This window comes from Callithrix jacchus, chromosome 12, assembly GCF_049354715.1.
Source record: "Callithrix jacchus isolate 240 chromosome 12, calJac240_pri, whole genome shotgun sequence".
NCBI classification, from domain to species: domain Eukaryota; kingdom Metazoa; phylum Chordata; class Mammalia; order Primates; family Cebidae; genus Callithrix; species Callithrix jacchus.
In genome coordinates, this window is record NC_133513.1 from 313,029 (window position 1) to 335,616 (window position 22,588).

Consider the following 22,588-nt stretch of genomic DNA (forward strand, 5'->3'; position numbering starts at 1 on the left):
AATCTAAATATTATTTAGGCACCCCAATAATAAACCCAAAACTGCTCTGAAAATAGTCTGTCAGAAAAAATATACAATGCCCTTTTCCACTTTTTCTGGAGTATATACACCAACTCAATATACTCTGTCATGTAAAATACAAAAAATTCTAATTTTAGGAGAATGGAAAAATATCTAAATAATATCTATGTGTCCCAATGTTAAAAGAAAATGGCTCTGAATGTAGTATGTTTGAAAAAATATACAATGCCTTATTCTACTCTGTTTTGGAGTATATAAACCAAGTCAGTATGCTCTCTCATGTAAAATACCGAAATTCTAATTTTACCCAAATCAAAACAAGCTAAATATTATGTAGACACCCCAATGTTTAAAACAAAATTGCTCTGAATATAATCTGTCAGAAAAAATATACAATGCCCTATTGTATTCTGTTTTGGAGTATATACACCAACTCAATATGCTCTCTCATATAAAATACAGAAATTCTATATTTAAGCGAATCGAAAAAAATCTAAATATTATCTAGGCACCCCAATGTTAAAAGCATATTTGCCCTTTATACAATCTGTCAGAAAAAATATACAATGCCCTTTTCTACTCTGTTTAGGAGCATATACACCAACTCACTAGGCTTTCTCATGTAAAATACCGAAATTCTAATTTTACGCGAATCGAAAAAAATCTAAATAATATTTACGTGCCCCAAAGTTAAAAGAAAATGACTCTGAATACAGTCTGTTAGAAAAAATATACAATGCCTTATTCTACTCTGTTTTGGAGTATATACACCAACTCAGTGTGCTCTCTCATGTAAAATAACAAAATTCTAATTTTACCCGAATCGAAAAAATATGAATATTATCTAGGGACCCCAAAGTTAAAAACAAAATTGTTCTGAATATAATCTGTCAAAAAATTATACAATGCCCTATTCTACTCTGTTTTTGAGTATATACACCAACTCCATATGCTCTCTAATGTAAAATACAGAAATTCTATATTTAAGCGAATCGAAAAAAATCTAAATATTATCTAGGCACTCCAATGTTAAAAGCAAAATTGCCCTGAATATAATCGGTCAAAAAAATATACAATGAACTTTTCTACTCTGTTTTGGAGTATATACATCAACTCAATAGGCTCTCTCATGTAAAATACGGATATTCTAATTATACACGAATCGAAAAAAATTCTAAATTATATCTAGGCGCCCCAAAGTTAAAAGGAAATGGCTCTTAATATAGACTGTTAGATAAAATATAAAATGCCTTATTCTACTTTTTTTTGGAGTATATACACCAAATCAATATGCTCTCTGAGGTAAAATACGGAAATTCTAATTATACGTGAATCGAAAAATATCTAAATAATATCTAGGCGCCCTGAAGTTAAAAGAAAATGTCTCTGAATATAGTCTGTGAGAAAAAATACACAATGTTTTATTCTACTCTGTTGTAGAGTATATACACCAACTTCTTTTAATGTCTCATGTAAAATATAGAAATTCTAATTTTACCAGAATAGTTAAAATCTAAATATTACCTAGGCACCCCAATGTTTAAAACAAAATTGCTCTGAATATAATCTGACAGTAAAAATATACAATTCCCCATTCTACTGTTTTGGAGTATATACACCAACTCCATATGCTCCCTCATGTAAAATACAAAAATTCTATATATAAGCGAATCAAAAAAATCTAAATATTATCTAGGCACCCCAATGCTAAAAATCAAATTGCTCTGCATACAATCTGTCAGAAAAAATATACAATGCCCTATTCTACTCTGTTTTGGAGTATATACACCAACTCAGTATGCTCTGTCATGTAAAATACAGAAATTCTATATTTAAGCGAATCAAAATAAATCTAAATATTATCTAGGCACCCAAATGTTTAAAGAAAAATTGCTCTGAATATATTCTGTCAGAAAAAATATACAATGCCCTTTTCTATTCTGTATTGTAGTATATACACCAACACAATATGCTCTCTCATGTAAAATACCGAAATTCTAATTTTACGCGAATCGAAAAAAATCTAAATAATATCTAGGTGCCCCAGGTTAAAAGAAAATGGCTCTGAATATAGTCTGTTAGAAAAAATATACAATGCCTTATTCTACTCTGTTTTGGAGTATATACAACAACTCAGGATGCTCTCTCATATAAAATAACGAAATTCAAATTTTACCTGAATCGAAAAAATATAAATATTATCTAGGCACCCTAATGTTAAAAACAAAATTGCTCTGAATATAAACTGTCAGAAAAAATACACAATGCCCTTTTCTACTGTTTTGGAGAATATATACCAACTCCATATGCTCCCTCATGTAAAATACAGAAATTCTATATTTAAGCGAATTTAAAAAATCTAAATATTATCTAGGCACCCCAATGTGAAAAACAAAATTGCTCTGAATATAATCTGTCAGAAAAAAATATGCAATGCCCTATTCTACTCTGTTTTGGAGTATATACACCAACTCAGTATGTTCTCTCATTTAAAATACCGAAATTCTAATTATACGCGAATTGAAAAAAATCTAAATAATATCTAGTGGCCCCAAAGTTAAAAGAAAATGGCTCTTAATATAGACTGTTAGAAAAAATATACAATGCCTTTTTCTACTCTGTTTTGCAGTATATACACAAACCCAGTATGCTCTCTCATGTAAAAAAGCGAAATTCTAATTTTACGTGAATCGAAAAATATCTAAATACTATCTAGGCACCCAATAGTTAAAAGAAAATGGCTCTGAATATAGTCTGTTATAAAATATATACAATGTTTTTTTCTACTCTGTTTTGGAGTATATACACCAACATCGTGTACTCTCTCATGTAAAATACAGTAATTCTAATTTTACCGGAATACTTAAATTCTAAATATTACCTAGGCACCCCAATGTTTAAAACAAAATTGCCCTGAATATAATCTGTCAGAAAAAATATACAGTTCCCTATTCTACTCTGTTTTGGAGTATATACACCAACTCCATATGCTCTCTCATGTAAATTACAGAAATTCTAAATTTATGCAAATCGAAAAAAATCTAAATATTATCTAGGCACCCCAATGTTTTAAACAATATTTCTCTGAATATACTCTGTCAGTAAGAATATACAATGCCCTATTCTACTTTTTTTCGAGTATATACACCCCCTCAATATGCTCTCTCATGTAAAATACCGAAATTCTAATTTTATGTGAATCAAAAGAAATCTAAATATTATCTAGGCATTCCAATATTAAAAGCAAAATTGCTCTGAATATAATCTGTCAGCAAAAATATACAATGCCCTTTTCTACTCTGTTTTAGAGTATATACACCAACTCAATATGCTCTCTCTTGTAAAATACCGAAAGTCTAATTTTACACGAATTGAAAAAAATCTAAATAATATTTGGTGCCCCAAAGACAAAAGAAAATGGCTCTGAATATAGTCTGTTAGGAAAAATATACAATGCCTTATTCTACTCTGTTTTGGAGTATATAAACCAACTCCATATACTCTCTCATGTAAAATACAGAAATTCTATATTTAAGCGAATCGAAAAAAATCTAAATATTATCTAGGCACCCCAATGTTAAAAACGAAATTGCTCTGAATATAATCTGTCAGAAAAAATATACAATGCCCTATTCTAAGCAGTTTTGGAGAATATACAACAACTCCATAAGCTCTCTCATGTAAAATACAGAAATTCTATATTTAAGCAAATCGAAAAAAATCTAAATATTATCTAGGCACCCCAATGTTAAAAGAAAAATTGCTCTGAATATAGGCTGTCAGATAAAATATACAATGCCCTTTTTGACCCTGTTTTGTAGTATATACACCAACTCAATATGCTCTCTCATGTAAAATAGAGAAATTCTAATTTTACCCGATTCTATAAAATCTAAATATTATCTAGGCACCCGCATGTTATAAACAAAATTGCTCTGAATATACTCTGTCATAAAAAATATACAATGCGCTATTCTACTTTGTTTTGGCGTATATACATCAACTCAGTATGCTCTCTCTTGGAAAATACCAAAATTCTAATTTTACGTGAATCAAGAAAAATCTAAATATTGTCTAGGCACCCCAAAGTTGAAAGCAAAATTTCTCTGAATATAACTTTTCAGAAAAAATTTACAATGACCAATTTTACTCTTTTTTGGTGTATATACACCAACTCAATATGCTCTGTCATGTAAAATAGCGGAATTCTAATTTTACGTGAATCGAAAATAATCTAAATAATATCTAGGCACCCCAAAGTTAAAAGAAAACGTCTCTGAATATAATCTTTCAGAGAAAATATAAAATGCTTCATTCTACTCTATTTTGGAGTATATACACCAACTCCATATGCTCTCATGTAAACTACAGAAATTCTATATTTAAGTGAATCAAAAAAAAATCTAAATATTATTTAGGCACCTTAATGTTAAAAGCAAAATTTCTCTGAATATAATCTCTCAGAAAAATTATACAATGCCCTTTTCTACTCTGTTTTGGAGTATATACACCAACTCAATATGCTCTCTCATGTAAAATTCCGAAATTCTAATTTTATGCAAATCGAAAAAAATCTAAATATGTAGGCGCCCCAAAGTTAAAAGAAAATGGCTCTGAATATATTCTGTCAGAAAAAATATACAATGCCCTTTTCTACTCTGTTTTGTAGTATAAACCAACTCAATTTACTCTCTCATGTAAAATACAGAAATTCTAATTTTACCCGAATCAAAAATATCTAAACATTATCTAGGGATCCCAATGTTAAAAACAAAATTTCTCTGAATATAATTTGTCAGTTAAAATATACAATGCACTATTCTACCCTGTTTTGAAGTATATACACCATCTCAGTGTGCTCTCTCATGGAAAATATCAAAATTCTAATTTTAACCGAATAAAAAAATTTAAATATTACCTAGGCACCCCAATGTTAAAAACAAAATTGCTCTGAATATAATCTGTCAGAAAAAATATACAATGGTTTATTCTACTTTTTTTTGTAGTATATAAACCAACTCCATATGCTCTCTCATGTAAAATACAGAAATTCCATATTTAAGCGAATTGTAAAAAATCTAAATATTATCTAGGCACCAGAATGTTAAAAACAAAATTGCTCTGAATATATTCTGTCAGAAAAAATAGACAATTCCCTAATCTACTCTGTTTTGTAGTATATACACCAACTCCATATGCTCTCTCATGTAAAATACCGAAATTCAAATTTTACGTGAATCGAATATAATCTAAATATTTTCTAGGCACACCAATAATAAAAGTAAAATTGCTCTGAATATAATCTGTCAGAAAAAATATAGAATGCCCCTCTTTACTCTTTTTTGGAGTACATACACCAACTCAATATGCTCTCTCATGTAAAATACCGACATTCTAAATTTAAGAGAATCGAAAGAAATCTAAATAATATCTAGGCGCCGCACAGTTTAAAGCAAATGGCTCTGAATATAGTCTGTTAGAAAAAATATACAATGCTTTATCTTCTCTGTCTTGGAGTATATACAACAACTCAGCATGCTCTCTCATGTAAAATACCGAAATTCTAATTTTACCCAAATCGAAAGAATCTAAATATTATCTAGGCACCCCAATGTTAAAAACAAAATTGCTCTGAATATAGTCTTTCAGAGAAAATATACAATGTTCTCTTCTACTCTGTTTTGTAGTATATACAACAACTCAATATGCTCTCTTATGTAAAATACCGAAACTCTAAATTTACGTGAATCGAAAAAAATCGAAATATTATCTAGGTACCAGAATGTGAAAACCAAAATTGCTCTGAATATAATCTGTCAGAAAAAAATATACAATGCTTTTTTCTACTCTGTTTTGGAGTATATACACCAACTCCATATGCTCTCTCATGTAAAATTTAGAAATTCTATATTTAAGCGAATCGAAAAAAATCTAAATATTATCTAGGCACCCCAATGTTAAAAGCAAAATTGCTCTAAACAATCTGTCAGAAAAAATATACAATGCACTTTTCTACTTTGTTTTGTAGTATATACAACAACTCAGTACGCTCTCTCATGTAAAATACAGAAATTCTAATTTTACCCGAATCGAACAAATCTAAATATTATCTAGGCACCCCAATGATAAAAGAAAAATTACTCTGAATATAATCTTTCAGAAAAAATATACAATGCCCCTTTTTACTCTGTTTTGGAGTATATACACCGACTCAATATGCTCTCTCATATAAAATACCGAAATTCTAATTTTATGCGATTCGAATAAAATCTAAATAATATCTATGCACCCAAAAGTTAAAAGAAAATAACTCTGAATATAGTCTGTTAGCAAAAATTTACAATGCCTTATTCTACTCGATTTTGGAGTATATGGACCAACTCAATATGCTCTCTCATGTAAAATACAGAGATTCTAATTTTACGTGAATCGAAAAAAATCTAAATATTATCTAGGCACCCTAATGTAAAAAGCAAAATTTCTCGAAACAATATCTGTCAGAGAAAATATACAGTGCCCTTTTCTACTTGGTTTTGGAGTATATACACCAACTCAATATGCTCTCTAATGTAAAATACAGAAATTCTAATTTTACACGAACGGAAACAAATCAAAATATTATCTAGGTACCCCAATGTTAAAAGCAAAATTGCTCTGAATATAATCTGTCAGAAAAAATACACAATGCACTTTTATACTGTGTTTTTCAGTATATACACCAATTCAATATGCTGTCTCATGTAAAATACCGAAATTCTAAATTTACGCGAATCGAAAAAAATCTACATATTACCTAGGTACCCCAATGCTGAAAGCAAAATTGCTCTGAATATAGTCTGTCAAAAAAAATATACAATACCCTTTTCTACTTCGTTTTGGAGTATATACACCAATGCAATATGCTCTCACATGTAAAATACCGAAATTCTTATTATATGCGAATCGATAAAAATCTAAACATTATCTAGACACCCCAATGTTGAAAGAAAATGGCACTGAATATAATCTGTCAAAAAAATATACAATGCCTTTTTTTCCTCGGTTTTGGAGTATACGGACCAACTCAATATGCTCTCTCATGTAAAATACTAAAATTCTAAATTTTCATTAATCAAATAAAATCTAAATATTATTTAGGCACCCCAATGGTAATATCAAAATTACTCTGAATGTATTTTGTCAGAAAAAATATACAATGCTCTTTCCTACTCTGTTTTAAAGTATATACACCAACTCAATATGCTCTCTCATGTAAAATATAGACATTATAAATTTACGCAAATTTAAAAAATTCTAAATATTATCTAGGCACTCCAATGTTAAAAGGAAAATTGCTCTAAATGTAATCTGTCAGATAAAATATACAATGTTTTTTTCTTCTCTGTTTTGGAATATATACACCAACTCAATATGCTCTCCCATGTGAAATACAGAAATTCAAATTTTACACGAATCGAATAATATCTCAATATTATCTAGGCACCCCACTGTTAAAAGCAAAATTGCTCTGAATATAATCTGTCAGAAAAAATGTACAATGACCTTTTCTATTCTGTTTTGGAATATATACACCAACTCAATATGCTCTCTCATGTAAAATACCAAAATTCTAAATTTACGCGAATCGAAAAAAATATAAATATTATCTAGGCACCCCAATGTTAAAAGCAAAATTTCTCTGAATAGAATCTGTCAGAAAAAATATACAATGCCCATTTCTACTCTGTTTTGGAGTATATCCACCAACTCAATATGGACTCTGATGTAAAATACCAAAAATATAAATTTACGCAAATTAAAAAAATTCTAAATATTATCTAGGCACCCCAATGTTAAAAGAAAAATTTCACTGAATATAGTCGGTCACAAAAAATATACAATGCCGTTTTCTACTCTCTTTTGGAGTATATACACCAACTCAATATGCTCTCTCATGTAAAATACCGAAGTTGTAAATTTACGCAAATCGAAAAAAATATAAATATTATCTAGGCACCCCAATGTTAAAAGAAAATGGCTCTGAATATAAACTGTCAGAAAAAATATACAATGCCCTTTTCTACTTTATTTTGGAGTATACACACCAATCCAATATGCTCTCTCATGTAAAATATCGAAATTCTAAATATACGGGAATCGAAGAAAATCTAAATATTATCTAGGCACCCCAATGTAAAAACCAAAATTTCTAGGAACAAAAATCTGTCAGAGAAAATATACTATGTCCTTTTCTACTCTGTTTTCGAGTATATACACCAACTCAATATGCTCTCTCATGTAAAATACCAAAATTATAAATTTACGCTTATCAAATGAAATCTAAGTATTATCTAGGCTCCCCAATGTTAATAGCAAAATTGCTCTGAATATAATATATCAGAAAAAATATACAATGCCTTTTCTACTCTGTTTTGGAGTATATACACCAACTCAATATGCTCTTTCATGTAAAATACCGAAAATCTAAATTCACTTGAATCGAAAAAAATATAAGTATTATCAAGGCACCCGAATGTTAAAAGCAAAATTGCTCTAAATATAATCTGTTCAGAAATAATATACAATGCCCTATTCGACTCTGGTTTGGAGTATATACACCAAATCAATATTCTCTCTCATGTAAAATACTGAAATTCTAATTTTACGCGAATTGAAAAATATCTAAATATTATGTAGGAAAACCAATGTTAAAAGAAAATAGCTCTGAATATAATCTGACAGAAAAAATATACAATGACTTTTTCTACTCTGTTTTTGAGTACATACACCAACTCAAAATGCTCTCTTATATAAAATACAGAAATTCTAAATTTGCGCTAATTGAATAAGATCTAAATATTATCTAGGCACCCCAAAGTTAAAAGAAAATGGCTCTGAATATAATATTTCAGAAAAAATATACAATACTATTTTCTACTCTATTTTGGAGTATATACACCAATTCAATATGCTCTCTCATGTAAAATACCGAAATTCTAAATATACACGTATCGAAAAAAATCTAAATATTATCTAGGCACCCCAATGTAAAAAGCAAAATTTCTCAGAACAAAATATGTGAGAGAAAATATACAGTGCCCTTTTCTACTTTGTTTTGGAATATATACATCAGCTCAATATGCTCTCTAATGTAAAATACAGAAATTCTAATTTTACACGAACGGAAACAAATCAAAATATTATGTAGGTACCCCATTGTTAAAAGCAAAATTGCTCTGAATATAATTTGTCAGAAAAAATACACTATGCCCTTTTCTACTCTGTTTTGGAGTATATACACCAATTCAATATGCTCTCTCTTGTAAAATACCAAAATTCTAAATTTACGCGGATCGAAAAAAATCTAAATATTACCTAGGCACCCCAATGTTGAAAGCAAAATTGCTCTGAATATAGTCTGTCATAGAAAATATACAATACCCTTTTCTACTTCGTTTTGGAGTATATACACAAACCCAATATGCTCTCTCATATAAAATACCGAAATTCTTATTATACGCGAATTGAAAAAAATCTAAATATTATCTAGACACCCCAATGTTGAAAGAAAATGGCTCTGATTATAGTCTGTCATAAAAAATATACAATGCCCTTTTCTCCTCGGTTTTGGAGTATATGGACCAACTCAATATGCTCTCTCATGTAAAATACCGAAATTCTAAATTTACGTTAATCAAATGAAATCTAAATATTATCTAGGCACCCCAATGGTAATAGCAAAATTGCTCTGCATGTATTTCGTCAGATAAAATATACAATGCCCTTTTTTACTCTGTTTTGGAATATATACACCAACTCAATATGCTCTCTCATGTAAAATACAGAAATTCTAAATTTACGAGAATCGAAAAAAATCTAAATAATATCTAGGCACCCCAATGTTAAAAGAAAATGTCTCTGAATATATTCTGTCAAAAAAAAATACAATGCCCTTTTCTACTCTGTTTTGGAACATATAAACCAACTCAATATACTCTCTCATGTAAAATACCGAAATTCTAAATTTACGTGAATCAAAAAAAACCTAAATATTAACCAGGCACCCCAATGTTAAAAGCAAAATTTTTCTGAATATAGTCTGTCAGAGAAAATATACAATGCCCTTTTCTACTTTGCTTTGTAGTATATACACCAAATAAATATGCTCTCTCATGTAAAACACCGAAATTCTAATTTTACGCAAATCGAAGAAATTCTAAATATTATCTAGGCACCCCAAGATTAAAAGAAAATGGCTAAAAATATAATCTGTCAAAAAAATATACAATGCCTTATTCTACTCTGTTTTGGAGAATACACACCAACTCAATATGCTCTCTCATGTAAAATACCGAAATTCTGATTTTACGCCAATCATAAAAAATCTAAATAATATGTAAGAACCCCAATGTAAAAAGCTAAACTTCTCTGAATATAATCTGTCAGAAAAAGTATACAATGCTCTTTTCCACTCCGTTTTGTAGTATATACACCAACTAAATATGCTCTCTCATGTAAAACACCGAAATTCTAATTTTACGCAAATCGAAGAAATTCTAAATATTATCTAGGCACCCCAAGATTAAAAGAAAATGGCTATAAATATAATCTGTCAAAAAAATATACAATGCCTTATTCTACTCTGTTTTGGAGAATACACACCAACTCAATATGCTCTCTCATGTAAAATACCGAAATTCTGATTTTACGCCAATCGTAAAAAATCTAAATAATATGTAAGAACCCCAATGTAAAAAGCTAAACTTCTCTGAATATAATCTGTCAGAAAAAGTATACAATGCTCTTTTCCACTCCGTTTTGGAGTATATACACCAACTCAATATGCTCTCTCATGTAAAATACTGAAATTCTAATTTTACGTGAATCTAACAAACTCTAAATATTACCTAGGCACAGCAATGTTAAAAGCAAAATTTCTTTGAATATAATCTGTCATGAAAAATATTCAATGCCCTTTTCTGCACTGTTTTGGATTATATATACCAACTCAATATGCTCTCTCATGTAGAATACCGAGATTCTAATTTTACGTGAATCGAAACAATCTAAATATTATCTAGGCACACCATTGTTAAAAGCAAAATTTCTCTGAATATAATCTGTCAGAAAAAATATACAATGCGCTCTTCTACTTTGTTTTGGAGTATATACACCAAGTCAATATGCTCTCTCATGTAAAATACCGAAATTCTAATTTTACGCAAATCGAAAAAAATCTAAATATTATCTACGCACCCCAATGTTAACAGCAACATTGCTCTGAATATTATCTGTCAGAAAACATATAAAATGCGCTTTTCTACTCTGTTTTGGAGTATATACACCAACTCAATATGCTCTATTATTTAAAATATGGAAATTCTAAATTTACGCGAATCGAAAAAAATCTAAATATTATCTAGGCAACCCAATGTTAAAAGCAAATTTGCTCTGAATATGATCTGTCAGAAATAATATACAATGCCCTATTCTACTCTGTTTTGGAATATATACACCAATTCAATATGCTCTCTTGTGTAAAATACTAAAATTCTAAATTTACGCTAATCGAAAAAAATCTAAATATTATCTAGGTACCCCAATGTTAAAAGCAAAATTGCTCTCAATATAATCTGTCAGAAAAAATATACAATGCCCTTTTCTACTGTGTTTTGGAGTGTATACACCAACTCAATATTCTCCCTCATGTAAATTACCCAAATCCTAACATTACTCTAAGTATCTGTTTTTTATAACTAGGGGATTACAGATGACATTACTCACGATATGACTTCGGCTGTTTGCCGGTCCTGTGATAATGTTTCTAATATCCAGAGAAGGAGAGGGGAATGTTTCTGCCCATAGGCAAATCCTCTGAATACGGCAAGATGAGTACACCGTGCTGTGATATTTTCACTAATGTAAACAAGAAAACAATTATATTGAATTAAATATTGCAAGGTGTTAACCCCCCCTATAATTTTCCTTGTAATTTCAAGGGGTTGAGGAGGACATTTTTGTCAAAATGGCGGAGGTGTAACTTCAGCTATTGTCTACTATATAATAAAAAAGGATAAAATTATTATTTACATATGATATGATTGCCAGTATCATATTACACCACATTTTCAAAATATCTGGGCCCCAGCAGCTGTGGGCATGGCAGCCAAGCGAGGGTGTCCCTATGCAACCAGGTTGGGCATTGCGGCTGCTACGGGCCCTTTGTGATTTGTCTGGGGGCTGCTTCGGGCCCTCTGGTGGTGGCTGTGGTAACAGCCACATAGCCAGAGGGTCTCTCAGCATCCAGGGAGGGCCTGGCGGCTGCTACTGTCACTCTGGCAGGGGCTATGGGCACAGCCACCTAACCAGGGGGTCCCTACGTAGCCAGGGTGGGGCTGGAAGCTGCTATAGACACTTTGGCGGGAGGTGTGGGGATACCCTGCTCTTCACAGGTACACAGTTTGCACCTATTTCTACATGTGTAGATTGTTTACATAATGGGCACATATTTGTACACATGTACATATGTTATTATCACAATAAACATATATGTACATAATATGTGTACAATAAATATGTACTTTATACGTACCTAATATAAACAATATGTACTTTTTGGTGATATTATGTGGTATCTACATATTATTGATTATATATCTTATTGTGATAATATGTATGTTACCACTGAAATTTTTAGAAATGTACATAGAGTACACTTCATGTACCTATGCATTGTGTACACATTATAGAAATAAATAGGTACATATTTTACAGATTATGTACATTTTTTCTACATGTGTATTTTGTACACATATGTACAGCGGAGTAAATGTACAGACTATACCTATTTTATACATTTATTGTGATATGTCAATAAATGTACACATGAGTACATTCTGGGATATAATTTTTAGCATATTAGACAGGAATTACACCGGTGACCAAAGTGGGTTTACACCCAGGTGCGCACATAGTTTATACATGTACATGTTGTGCTTATTATGTACTCATGTACAGAATATACATGTCTACATTATATATACATAGGTGTACGCAGCATACATAGGTACATACTGTGCACACATATGTACACGTGCATATATTGTAGATCTGTACATAATGGGTACATGATGTACATGTGTACACATCATATCACAATAAATGTAAATATACATGTTTGCAATATGTACGTTTATATTATGTATTACATTTATTGTGATTATATATGCTGTTGTGATATGATATCATTGTGACATTACAAATGTACATATTATACACATTATGTACCTATGCATTGTGCACAGATTATAGAAATAGAAAGAAACATATTTTACAGGTTATGTACATTTTATTTACTTGTGTATTGGGTACACAGAGTAAATGTACAGATCTTACTTACTTTATACATTTATTGTGATATGCCAATAAATGTACACATTATGAGTACATTCTGTGATATTACATTTAGAATATAAGATAGAAATTACTCTGGTTACCAAAGTGGGTGTAAACTTATGTGTGCACATATTTTGTACATGTACATACTGTGCATATTACGTACTTGTGTACAGAAGGTAAATATCTACATTATATGTATGTATGGGTACAGAGCGTACATATGTACATACTATGTACATATATCTACACCTGAATTTATTGTACATCCGTACATAATGGGTCCATGCTCTACATGTAAACACATCGTCATACCACAATAAATGGTAATGTACATAATGTGTGAAATACGTACATTTATATTATGCATTACATGTGTATTGTGATTGTAAATGCTGTTCTGATATCATTGTGATATTACAAATGTACATATTGTACACATTATGGACATACCTGTTGTGTACATATTATGTACACATAAATGTACATATTGTACAGATTATGTATATTTATTTTACCTCTGTATGGTGCACACATATGTACATCACAGTCAACGTACATATGGTACATATTCTGTGCATTGTTTGTAATATTTCAGTAAGAGTACACATTATAAGTATATTCTGGGATATGATTTTTAGTATGTTAGATAAAAATTACTTTCAATATCAAAGTGGGTATACACTTATGTGTGTCCATTTTGTGATATTATCCATCATATCCTGAGTAGGTGTTTCTCTCATTTTGAAAGCAGGTTTACACTCTCGGATTGCTCCAATATCAAGGCAAACTAAAACTCGTCTGTGATGTAGTTAATAATATCCTGAGGACAAAGGATGACCATACCCTGAATATCGCAGGAAGTGTACACCACCACTGTAGTATTGTTTCTAATGTTCAAAAACGGAAAGGATATTACTCCAAATATCTCAGAAAGAACACAAGCCCCCCGTGATATTGTTTCTAATAACTAGAGAATTACAGATGACATTAACCACGACGTGACTGGGGCTGTACCCTGGTCCTGGAATATTGTTTCTAATATCCAGAGAAGGAGAGGAAAATGTTGCTGCCCATAGGGAAATACTCTTAATACGGCAAGAGGTGTACACCATGCTTTGATATGGTCACTAATGTAAGCGAGAAAACAATTACATTGAATTAAGCATTGCAAGGAATGAAACTCCCCTATGATTTTCATTCTAATGTCAACGGGGGTGAGGATGACATTTTTGTCAATATGGCAGAGGTGTAACTGGAGCTATTGCCTAATATACAAAAAAACAGAATAAGATTATCATTTTTATATAATATGGTTGCCAGTATCATATTACACCGGATTTGCAAAATAGCTGGGCCTCAGCAGCTGTGGGCAGAGCCCACAAGCGAGGGGACCCCTAAACAGCCAGGGTGGGCCTGGGGGCTGCTCTGGGCTTTTTGGTGGGGTCTGTGAGCACATCGACCCAGCCAGGGGTCCCCGAGCAGCCATGGTTGGCCTGGGGGCTGCTACGGGCACTCTGGCATGGGCTGTGGGCACAGACACCTAGTCAGGGGGTCCCTAAGCAGCCAGGGTGGGCATGGGGGCTGCTACAGGCATTTGAGCAGTGTTTGTGGGCACAGCCCAATTGCCAGGGGGTCTCTAAGCAGCCAGGCTGGGCCTGGGGGCTGCTATAAGGGGGGCTTTGGTAATAGCGTGCTGTGCATCGGTACATAGTTTGCACCTATTACTACATGTGTAAATAGTTTTAATATCGGGCATATATATGTACATGCGTACATATGGAGTTATCACGATAAATTTATATTTACATAATATGTGCAAAATACATATGTACCTAATGCATACCTAATGTGTACAATATGTACTTTTTTGTAATATTAGACAATATATATTACTGTGATTATATATCTTATTGTGATTAAATATATTTTATCACTAATATTTTAAGGAATGTGCATCGTGTACACATTATATACCTATGTATTGTGTACACAATATAGAAATATATAGGTACATATTTTACAGATTATGTACACTTTTTTTACATGTGTATTGTGTACACCTATGCACAGCAGAGTAAATGTACAGACTGTACCTATTTTATACATTTCTTGTGATATGCCAATAAATGTACTCATTATGAGTACATTCTAAAATATAATTTTTACCATATTAGAAATTACTCCATTGACCAAAGTGGGTGTACACCCAGGTGTGTACATAGTTTATACGTGTACATATTGTGCATATTAGGTATGACATGTACAAAATGTACATGTCAACATTATATGTATTTATGTGTACATAGTGTGCACATGCACATACTGTTCACACATATGTACATGTGCATATTTTGTACATGTGTACATAATGGGTACATGATGTGCATGTGTACACACTGTGATACCACAATAAATGTAAATGTATACGATGTGTGCAATATGTACATTTATATTATGTATTACTTGTGTATTGTGATTTTATATGCTGTTGTGATATGATATCATTGTAATATTACAATAAATGTACATATTGAACACATTTCGTACATACCTATTGTGTACACATTATGTACCTGTAATTGCACATATTGTACAGATTATGTACGTTTTTGGTACATCTGTATTGTGTACACATATGTACATAACACTCTATGTACATATGGTATGTATTCTGCACATTGATTGTAACATCTCAATAAGTGTACACATTATGAGTATATTGTGATATATGATTTTTAGTATATTAGATAAAAATTTCTTTCTATATCAAAGTGGGTATACACCCATGTGTGTCCATTTTTTGATATTATCCATCATATTTTAAGTAGATATTACTCTCATTTTGAAAGCAAGTGTTCACTCTGTGATTGTTCCAATATCACAGGCAAAGTACAAGGCTTCTTTAATGTACTACCTAATATCCTGGGGACAAAAGATGATTATACCCTGAATATCGCAGGAAGTGTACACCACCACTGTAGTATCGTGTCTAATATCCAAAAACGGAAAAGATATTACTCCAAGTATCTGATAAAGCACACAAGACCCCCGTGATATTTTTTCTAATAACTAAGGGATTACAGATGACATTACTCACGATATGACTGGGGCTGTCCGCCGGTCCTGTGATATTGTTCCTAATATCCAGAGAGCGAGAGAATAATGTTGCTGCCCATAGGCAAATCCTCTGAATACAGCAGGAGGAATACACTGTGCTCTGATATGGTCACTAATGTAAACAAGAAAACAATTCTATTGAATTTAACATTGCAAGGGGTGAAACTCCCTTATGATTTCAATTCTAATGTCCAGGGGTGTCAGGATGACATTTCTGCCAATATGGCAGAGGTGTAACTAGAACTATTGCCTAGTATATCAAAAACCAAAATAACATCATTTCCATATGATATGGTCGCCAGCATCATATTACACCACATTTTCAAAATAGCCGGGCACAGCGCCCTAGCCAGGGGGTCCCTAAGCAGCCAGCGTCAGCCTGGGAGCTGTTATGGGCCCTCTGGCGGGGAATGTGGTTACAGCTCCCTAGCCAGGGGGTCTTTGAGCAGCCAGGGTGGGCCTTGGGGCTGCTACGATGGGGGCTGTGGTAATAGCCTGTTCTGCACAGGTACATAGTTTTAATAATGAACACATATTTGTATAAGTGTACACATGGTGTTATGATAAATATATATGTACATATGTGCACAATACATATAGACCTAATGCGTACCTACTGTGAACAATATGTACTTTTTTGTGATATTACATGATATATATATATTACTGTGATTATATGCGTTATTTTGATTATATATATTTTATCACTGATATTTTAAGGAATGTGCATAATGTACACATTATGTACCTATACATTGTTTACACATTATAGAAATATGTAGGTACATATTTTACAGAGTATGTACATTTTTTGTACATGTGCATTGTGTACACATATGTACAGCAGGGTAAATGTACAGATTGTACCTATTTTATACATTTATTGCACTATGCCAATAAATGTACACACTATTACTACATTCTGAATTATTATATTTTGTATATTAGATAGAAATTTCTCTGGTTACCAAAGTGGTTGTACACCCAGGTGTGTACATAGTTTATATGCGTACATATTGTGCATAGAATGTACTCGGGTATCGAAGGTACATATGTACATTATATGTACACATGTGCAGTGTACATATGTACATACTGTACCCACATATGTACACTTGCATATATTGTGCATCTGTACATAATGGGTACATGATGTACATGTTTACATATATCACAATAAATGTAAATGTACATGTTTGCAATATGTACATTTATATTGATATTACATATTACATGTGTATTGTGATTTTATATGCAGTTGTGATTATATAACATTGTGATGTTACAATAAATGTACATATTGTACACATTATGTGCATACCTATTGTGTGCACATTTTGTACATATATTTGTACAAATGATAGTTTATGTACATTTATTGTACATCTGTATTGTGTACATGTATGTACATCACAGTCAATGTACATATGTTAAATATTCTGTACATTGAGTGTAATATCCCAATAAGTGTACACATTATGAGTTTTTTCTGGGTTATGACATTTAGTATATTAGATAAAAATGACTTCCAATATCACAGTGGGTATATACCCATGTGTGTCCATTTTGTGATATTATCCATCATATCCTAAGTAGGTATTTCTCTCACAATGAAAGAAGGTGTACACTCTGTGATTGTTCCAATATTATAGGCAAAGTGCAACGCTTCTGCGATGTAGTTCCTAATATCCCAGGGACAGAGGATGAGTATACTCTTAATATCGCAGGAAGTGTACACCACCACTGTAGCATTGTTTCTAATATCCAGAAACTAAAAGGATATTACTCCAAATATCTCCAAAAGCAGACAAGACCCCCGTTACATTGTTCTTAATAACTAGGGGATTACAGATGACATTGCTCATGATGTGACTGGCGCTGTAAGCCGGTCCTGTGATATTCTTCCTAATATCCAGATAAGGAGAGAAAAGTGTTGCTGCCCATAGAGAAATATTCTGAATACTGCAAGAGATGTACACCGTGCTCTGATATGGTCACTAATGTAAACAAGAAAACAATTATATTGAATTAAACATTGCAAGGGGTGAAAACTCCTATGCTTTCAATTCTAATGTCAATGGGGTGAGGATGACATTTTTGTCAATATGCCAAATGTGTAACTAGAACTATTGCCTAATATGTAAAGAACCACAATAACATTATCATTTTTGTGTGATATGGTTGCCAGTATCATATTACACCACATTTTCAAAATAGCCGGGCCCCAGCAGCTGTGGGCACAGCGCCCTAGGCAGGGGGTCCCTAAGCAGCCAGCGTGGGCCTGGTAGCTGTTATGGGCCCTCTGGCGGGGGCTGTGGGTACAGCCCCCTAGCCGGGGGTCTTTAAGCAGCCAGGGTGGGCATTGAGGCTGCTACGAGCAGAACTGTAGTAATAGCCTGCTGTGCATAGGTATGTAGTTTGCACCTATTTCTGCATGTGTACATTGTTTAAATAGTAGGCACATGTTTGTATACGTGTACATACGGTGTTATCATGATACATATATATTTTCATAATATGTGCACTATACATATGTACCTAATACATACCTAATGTGTACAATATGTACCTTTTGGTGATATTACACGACATATATGTATTAGTGTGATTATATATCTTACTGTGATTATATATATTTTATCACTGATATTTTAAGGAATGGGCATAGTGTACACATTATGTACCTATGCATTGTGTACACATTATAGAAATATATAGGTACATATTTTACAGATTATGTACATTTTTTGTACATGTGCATTGTGTACACCTATGTACAGCAGAGTACATGTACAGATTGTGCCTATTTAATACATTTATCACAATACGACAATAAATGTACACACTATGACTACATTCTGGGATTTTATATTTAGTATATTAGATAGAAATCTCTCCGGTTACCAAAGTGGGTATACACCTATATGTGTACCTAGTATATACGTGTATATATTGTACATACTGTGTACTCCTGTACAGAAGGTACATATCTACATTATATGAACATGTGTAGTGTACATATGTACATACTGTGCACACTTATGTACACGTATATATACCGCAAATCTGCACGTGTGCATGATGTACATGTGTACATATCATATCACAATAAATGTAAATGTATATAATGTGTGCAATATGTACATTTATATTGATATTATGTATTATATGTGTATTGTGATTATATATGCTGTTGTGATTATATGAAATCATTGTAATATTACAATATATTTACATATTGTACACATTATGTACATACCTACCGTGTACACATTATGTACATATAAATGTACATGTTGTACAGATTATGTACATTTTTTGTACATCTGTATTGTGTACACATATGTACATCACAGTCAATGTACATATGGTACATATTTTGTATGTTGATTGTAACATCCCAATAAGTGTACACATTATGAGTATATTCTGGGATATGATTTATAGTATATAAGAAAAAAGTTACTTCCAATATCAATGTGGGTATACTCGCATGTGTGTCCATTTTGCTGTACCTTCTATTAATCTTTGACATTGAACATGATAGTGAGAGGTGGTTCTTTTCTCTAACAAGGTTTTCTGTTAATATAACTCAACTCTACTACCTTGTGGCCTCTGTATCTTCCATTGTAAATTGTAATTACCTATAAAAGAGAATATTTTGACATCACGCATCTACCTCTTGGATCCATCAGCCAGAGGACTAAAATAAAAAAGACATTCACCCCACGAATGGTTATATAGTGGTTGACAACCCCACTTTCTTCTAGGTAAATAGTATCCTCTCCTTAACAGTAGCTACTTACAAGATTTGTGCATAAAGAATGTGACTTTTTTATCAGTATCTAGTTTATTCTTACATAAATTTCTAAAATACTGAGAGAATATTCTGATCATTGGTTATGTACTATTTTAATTTAATTTTTTCCTCTCAAATTTTATCTCAACTGCATACTCTACCCTGTTTATAAGACTGCCCTATGGTTAAATTTAGTAGGTAGTAAATTATCCTGAGCACACAGAACAATTCTTTTTGTAATCAACTCTGAAACATCATTGAAAGAGCAAGGATATGGGAATGAGATTTATCTGGCTTTTATTTCTGGTACTTACTTGCTCTCTGACCTTGGGCAACTTATGTATTGCTCTGAGTCTCATCTTCTTCATCTGTAAAATGATCATAGTAATACCTAATTCATATGCAGCTTGGAAATGTGTAATTTAGTGATTGATATAAAGTTCCTGATACAATTTCTGACAAAATAATAGACACCCCACGAGAGATAGCCATAACAATCAGAGTTTATATTCACATTAACTGGGATAAAATTGATCTGAAAATACAGCATAAAAAAGCAGCCAAAAATTCACAAGCATATATTTCGCTTGCCTTTTTATACAGAGCTGGAAAATTTCTCATCATTATCTTATCCATTGCCTGCAGCACGATCCTTCCAAAACTCCTCCTAAGACCGTCTGCCAAGGTGGAACACACTGAACCGCATGTGACTCTGCCTTTTCTGACTATTTTTGCAAGATTTTTCTCATAGAGTATTATTAACAGAAAATGGGGCTGTTATCAAGGTGACTAGGAATGGTGCATTCTCAGTTCAGGCTCTGATGGAATGTCTACTTGATCTGGTGCAACTCCAGCTGTGCTCTTGGCTTTCCTCACTTTTGTGGTTCCGAGAATGCAAATACTCTCCCATGGCTTCCTTATTTTGTCTTTCTCCATGAGGTCTCATTCAAGTATAAACATTCCCTTCAATTTTCTCAACTCATTTTATATTGTCTGAATAACCTTGATAATTTTCCCTTTCCTAAAGCTATAGACCTTCTTTTCGTGTGTAAGAACAGATTACTCACAAATGTTTACTGTCCGCTAAACATTTATGTGTAATCGGTCCTTAATTCTACACACAAAATATCATCTCTACCAACATTTTACAACTATAGTTTTTCTATAGGGAACTATGAAAGGAACTTGCTCTAAAGGAGAAACTTCCAGAGCTAAACCAAGGGTCTGACAATTTTTAACAATATGTTATTCAGTAAAAATATTTTTTCAGTTAACAGAGAAGAATGCCATGGACAAAATGGCAAAACAGAACTTTTCAGCACTTATTCCTTCACAGAAACATCAATTTGAACAGCCATCCGTGCATCAAAGTGTCTTCAAAAGAGACAAGGAATTCAGGTGAGAGGTTATAGCACGTTTGTGGAGTAGAAAAGTAAGAAAAACGGCATAAAATAGAGTATAAAAGAGAGTTTTCTATTATCTGCATTACCCCGCCCCTAAACCTGGGTAGTGCAGCATGGAAAGAGATACTATGTATGTGCAGAGAGGAGAGCAAATGTAACACCTGACTTCAACATCAACTCCAATGCCAGGCACAATTCAGTGAACTCAACACCAGGCAGGTTTCTATAGCCACAGGCTATGGGACAGAGCCTGTCAACCCAAGCTCCAGGCCTTCCCCTATGGCTCTAAGATCTAATGCCTCCAATCTCCATGGCTCCTATGGACATAGGCTCCAGGCCTTCGCCACAACCAGGCCATTTATGGCTTCCCCAGGCTCCACACTGGTTACTATAGACTCGTAAGTGCCTGGATAAACAAACCTCTACATCGACACAGTGGAATATTATTCAGCAATGAAAGCAATAATCTTTGAATGTGGCCTTTGTTGCAGAAAAAAAGCACGTGAGCTATGAAGCCATTAAAAGACATAGAGGAAACTCAAATACATACTACTAAGTGAAAGAAACCAATCTCAAATGACCACTTACTATATGAATCCAACTATATGACATTCTGGAAAAGGCAAAACTATAGAGACATCAAAACGTTCAGTGATTGCTGGGGGTTGAAAAGTGGGAAAGGATAAATGGGAAGAGCATAGAGGATGTTTAGGGCAATGAAACTACTCTGTGTGTTACTATAATGGTAGACACATGCCATTACACCCTTGTCAAAACTCACTGAATATACGACGGCAAGAATGGTCCCTAATGTCAATTATAAACTATGGGTGACAGTGATAAGTCAATGTTGGTTCATCCATTGTAACAA